Raw genomic sequence first — 5,660 nt, 5'->3', positions numbered from 1 at the left:
TTCTTACCACACTTGTCTGCATGTGATACGAGCCTGCCCTTGATGGATCATGGAGTGCAAGGGGACAATGCTGTGACTTGTCTGAGGATTGCAAAGCTCACTGTTTACTAGCTGTTCTTTGGTAAGACAGCAGGAACATAAGGAGAGCCATGGATCAGCCAAAGCACCTGGTCGAACATTCTGTATTACTTGGTGACCAACCAGATGCATTTGAAAAGCTCACAAGCATGGCTAGGAGAATGAGATCCTTCTTCCATCCCCCCCCCCCCGATAACTGGTGTTTAAAGAGGCAGTAATCAAGAATACCAACCTAAATCATCTCAACTGATGGGCATAAATTGCACAATTCAGCTATATATCGGTGAGCAGTTCTTCCTTAGAACTAAATATTTTGTTCTCATTTTCTATAGCATGCATTCGTTCATATACTTCTGTTTTCACTCCCCTTGCCTGCCTTCAGAGTAGGAACAATAGTCACATCATGTGATCCAGTTGTTCCCCATCCCATGGTCTTTAGTGGCTCCTTGGCAGGCTGTGGAACAGCTGGAGATGGAGGTACAATTGAATTAGTATTGGTAGATCTTCACATTGGATTTTCTGGGCAACCTCTACCTCTGTTAGCAGACAGTCTTGGGGGACCTAAGAGATGGATCTTCTTGGAGCTGTGGTTGCCCGGGGAATATCTTTCCCCCAGAAGTCTGTATGGCTCCAAATCTGCTGTGTTTCTGTAAATCTTTAAAAACTTGGCTTTTTCGGCAAGCTTTTGAACTTGCTGTATTATACTTCACTTCCTGATACTGGACTCATGTCTTATGAGTGGGTTTTGTTTTAGTTTTGATGTTTCCCTGATGTGTCATTGCATATCATCATTTATACATTCTTCTTATTGTTTCTGTTATGTTGTTGTATTTAATCCTTTGCATAAGAGACTGTTTTATTTACAGTATTGATACCAATATTAGATAGCTGTACTCCATGTACTGAAGAGTCCCATCTAACAGTCCAAGGATCATTTTTTTATATATATGTATACATATTTATTGTTCCTTTAGAGGCCTTATCACCATATTGCTCAGGAATATGATGCTGACCGAAAAGGTTTAGTTGCTTCGTACATAGAAAATAGGATATCCAAGTTCTATGATCCCTCCCATTAGCAGAATCGAAAGACAAATAAAGACATAAGCAAGCTTCATTGCAGTATATTGTTCCAGATTGTCCAGAAAGCAAGCCAGAAGGACAACTTAAGCAGCATTGCTGGAAGACACCATTTTTTAAAAATGTATTCTGCCCACCCCCCTTTTCTTGAGGTTCTGGGTCCATTGTGAGAATCATAACCTGACTTCCAACAGTGAGCCATTTTCAAAATGATCATAACTAGAAGAATGGTATCAAATATCCAAACCAGGGAAAAGAAAGAAAGAAAAAAGAAAAGAAACCAGTTCCATAGTGCCTTTTCATCCAGTTGTAACACCAATGTGTTCAGAAACAGTAATTTCAAGAGCCATATGAGTAGGACACTCTGTACCAAAGCCATTCTCATTTAATCTAATCCTTACATGCCTCATGCTTTTTAATCTTTTTAATAATGTTGTTCTTTGACATGCTTTATTATTATTAATAATAGTAATATCTCAGGACCTTATCTCAGGACCTCATGAGCTTCCAACAGTCCGTGTGGGAAACTTTGGGTACACTGCATTGCAAACACCACTCTAGGATCATTTTTGATCCTAACATGTAAGCCACCTAAAGCAGTTTTATGTAACATAACATCTGTATTACATCTGTACCTCTCTGTTCTGAGAGCTTAGGAGAAGGTGGACTGTATATACCATTTTGACAGACTCCAGATATTCCTTCCTGCAAAGGGACAGTACCAGGACATAGATAATTCCTAAAGCTAATGCATTGTATACAGTCATCTAAGTGTGAAGGTCCATGAATTCAATTCCTAGTAGAAGTTTTGAATTCAGCAGAATAAGATCTGGCTATCTGCTGTATGTCTGATGAGTCCCAAATAGGTTTAAACTGGTCATGCAATGCCTGCCTCCTAGCAATCTATATAAAAAAAAGTTGTCTTTGTTATTGAAGCAGCATACAAGTTGATAACATCAATTAATAAATACATTCACTCAAATGTCAACATAAATAAATGCCCACATTTCTGGATAATGTTCTCCTGTGCACAATTTTAAATATCTTTCAGATATCCTCATATCTACAGATGGGATTATGAATTGAAAATACAATTTTCAGTCTTTCATGGACCACTGTGGGTGCATGCTCGATTTTTCAGACATGGAAGCAAATCCTTCATGTGGGAAACAGGATGGAGAGTAAGTTTAAAAGAGAAGAGTCTGATTTCAAGAGGCACCAAGACTAAGAGACGTTCACAAGCCTGAGATTTTTTGGTGATAAACCAGCCTGCTGTGGAAGGTTTTCTTAATATTGACATTCTAGCTCATTGGAGATGCTGTTCTTTTGAAAAACGTGGGCTCTGGTGACTCTGTATGTACTCAGCTTTGATCTTGCAATGCCTTTGTGACATGAACATTCAAACTGAATATTCAGATTGGGTATGGAAAATTTAAAAAAGGAAAAGAAAACTTGGGATCCTATAACTCCATCAAAGTGGACTGTGTTGGATGGGATTTAGTGGAATCCAAACATCTGGAGAACTATAGTTGAAGAAGACTGCTTAGCTAACTAGCCCCAGAAATCTGTTATTTAAATGCATGTACGGGAACTGTGTAATTTGACATCTCAATTTCCACATTAAACACTCAGGACGATAAATAACAGTGCACAATCAATGCTGACATTATATTTAGTTATAGCTATATTTTGCAAAAACAAGCAAAAAGCTTTTATCTTAAAGCCCAGTTCCTATGTCCGTGAGGTTGCTTATCCAATGTTGGTCTCTTAGTTTTGGTAGGATAAATTCCAGAATTCCCAGAGAGCATGGCCAGCGGCTATGTGTGACTGAGGAAGATGTAGATTATAACAATGTCTGCAGGATGTAAGTTTGATGAAAGCTGTCATAAATGCCTATATACCAATGAATTAGCTGCATGATTTTGCAGACGGTGTAATAATATTGCAATATGTTATAAGCATATATAGCATATGTATATAGATCAATAAAGGAAAATAGAAATGAATGCAAAAATGTCCAGTTTGTGTCATTTCAATTAAAGCTTTGATGATTCATGCTAACAATGGTAACTGGATTATAGTACTATTATTAAGCTGCTTAATACCTGTAGGGGGAATATAAAACCACCTCTGTTCTTGCCAAAACTGATAGGATCAAACACTTGGTACATTCTAATTCCATGGATTTATGTTGGAATCTCTCTTTATGGTTTCTTTGTTGAATTACAGCTTCGGACATAAGGAGCGACCTTCATGAATGAATGGGCCATTAGAGATCGGTTGGAACAGACAGAACTTTCACATCACCTCAATTGCATTCCTTGCCAAACTCAGCCCCGAGTTAGGACTCAGTTAGGACTGCAGTGGAAAGAGATGTTAAATCTTAAGGAGGAAGACACCGTGTGTGCGTGTGCCTGCACATACATGCAGGTTACTCTCTTGTCTTCTCTAGATGATAAAATAAACTAGCTTCTTGGAAATATAAAACCCTCACTGCTGAAGAAGCCTGAATTCTCCCTCCTCCCCCCCAAAAAGAGTAATTTTAAAAATACAGCCCATCCCCACTGCCACCATCTGAAGAAGCCTGGACTATATTTCATTCATATAGTATATATATATACACACACTCAGCTGCACGTGTGGCACGTTGTTCAAGTTGGCCGGGCAAGTGATGGAGAAGATGTGAATCGCACAGATGGTTGAGCCAGGCCAGAATGATTTGGAGAAGTGATTTGAACCTCCTTTGATGCAGCTCTTCTCTGCTACTGGTTCAAATACCTTGACTTTTTTTTTAGCTTTCACACAAGTCTGGTGTTGTTTTAAGGAATCCACTCAATAAAGTGAAGATAACTCCTAAAGGAGTATCCCTAGAAGCTGATCTCAGGTGGATCTTCATCAGGAAACATCCATTCTCTTGCCAAATGGTTGTAGTTGTCGGACGAACAAATCATTAATTAGAGGAAAGGTCAAGAAGTGTCTTCAAAAGATTGACCTGTCCTAGCAAACATCCATAAACAGGCAAAGATCAGCAACTTCCTCTCTTGTGGGAAAGGCCACGGCTTGTTACAAGAACAGTTCATATTATTTTAGCAGTTTAACAGTTAATCACATTTAAAGCAACATGGGTAAAATGTTCCACTCCCCCATCAGTTCTCACCAGGTCATCATGTCAGAAGTGTGACAATAAATGGATGCTAACGTGATGTCAACTCAAGATTCATTTACCTATAAAACAGACTGGCATTTCAGGATCAGACAAGCCATCAATCTTAACTCTGTTGGTGAAGCCCATCATTCCATCCACAGACCTTTCAAGCAGGGGTGGGCATGGCATGCAAGAGACAACTGAGCCTAGTCTATTTTTTACTACCACAAAAAATGCCATCCAGACCACGTTACTGAAATTTACTAACACAATACCAAACCCTTCCCCTTATTGAAATAAGAAGCAAAATTAGCATATTGAGTAGGGCTACAGATCTTGTTACCTTCAAGAATTCAGATACTCATTAGATGACAGCAGACCACTGCAACCTGTTGGTGACATCTAGTGGTTGCTTGGACTTTTACACTTCAGATCTGATAGTCCTAGTTTTAAGTCCCTGTTTGGCTTAATGCACTGAGTCCGCTTTTAAACTGTCCCATCAATCTCCTTAAAGCAAAACTAGGCCAAATGTTTGGCTGAGAACTCTGTACAGTATTCATTGCTAGGTTTCACCTTCAACCTTTGGAGTCTCATTTAAAAAATAGGAAAAAAAATTGCATTCAGTTCACAACCTGGTTGTACGCTTCTGTTTTAAAGTATTAGCTAAGCATGAGGACATGTTTGCAGCTCTATCCCATAAGTCAAATTATATATAAAATAAGTTAAAAAATCAAAATTTCCTTTTTTAATTTGAAAGACCCAGAAGTCGTTCTTGGAACTTCGCTAAATTTAGAATCTTTTCCTTGCCTTCTGATTACATCTTAGCATCATTCCATTCCATTCTCAAGAAATACCTTGTGTATGAAATTCTCTTCCTTTTGTGAAAATTATTAAAGTTCATCCCATTTTCCCTTCATTTCTGCTTGCTTTGTCTTTTTTTCATCCTCGTATAGCGAACTAATTTTTATATCTAATTTTAAATTTCATTTTTAAGAATGCTGTTAAGGAGAAGTGAGAGGGAAAACAGCTTAATATAGAGCTGTTTCTGTCTTTCCCTTGAATCAGTTCACTAGCTAGAACAATTATGGATAATACTCAATTGTGTTTTGCAATAATCGTACTGATTCTTCCTCTTTTTTCATACTGACACCCTTTCCATGCTATTCATCAATTGCTTTCCAAAATATTCTTGAGAAGTAATTTTCCCAAACAAATTTGAGGGAAAGGAAAACTGAATTTGGAATATCTGTAACTCTAGGCTGTTACCTAAGAACCTCATGAGAAGAATAACGGAAGCATCAGCCAAGGAGGAAAAAGAAAATTGGCTTCAAAGACTTTGGTCCTTCTGTAGCTGAAG

The 5,660-nt window shown here is 38.2% G+C and overlaps 1 pseudogene; it reads right to left on the bottom strand.

Annotated features, from left to right (window-relative positions):
- Positions 1 to 1,100: 1,100 nt before the first annotated feature.
- On the bottom strand, positions 1,101 to 1,543 carry LOC112540948 (transmembrane protein 60-like; annotated as a pseudogene).
- Between the last annotated feature and the right edge of the window lie 4,117 nt (positions 1,544 to 5,660).

This window comes from Python bivittatus, unplaced genomic scaffold (assembly GCF_059951505.1).
Source record: "Python bivittatus isolate LINGU-HERP-01145 unplaced genomic scaffold, Pbiv_v1 ctg000570_np1212, whole genome shotgun sequence".
Lineage (NCBI taxonomy): Eukaryota > Metazoa > Chordata > Lepidosauria > Squamata > Pythonidae > Python > Python bivittatus.
Note: the sequence above shows the minus strand (reverse complement) of the source record. Positions and strands in the feature narration are given on the sequence as shown.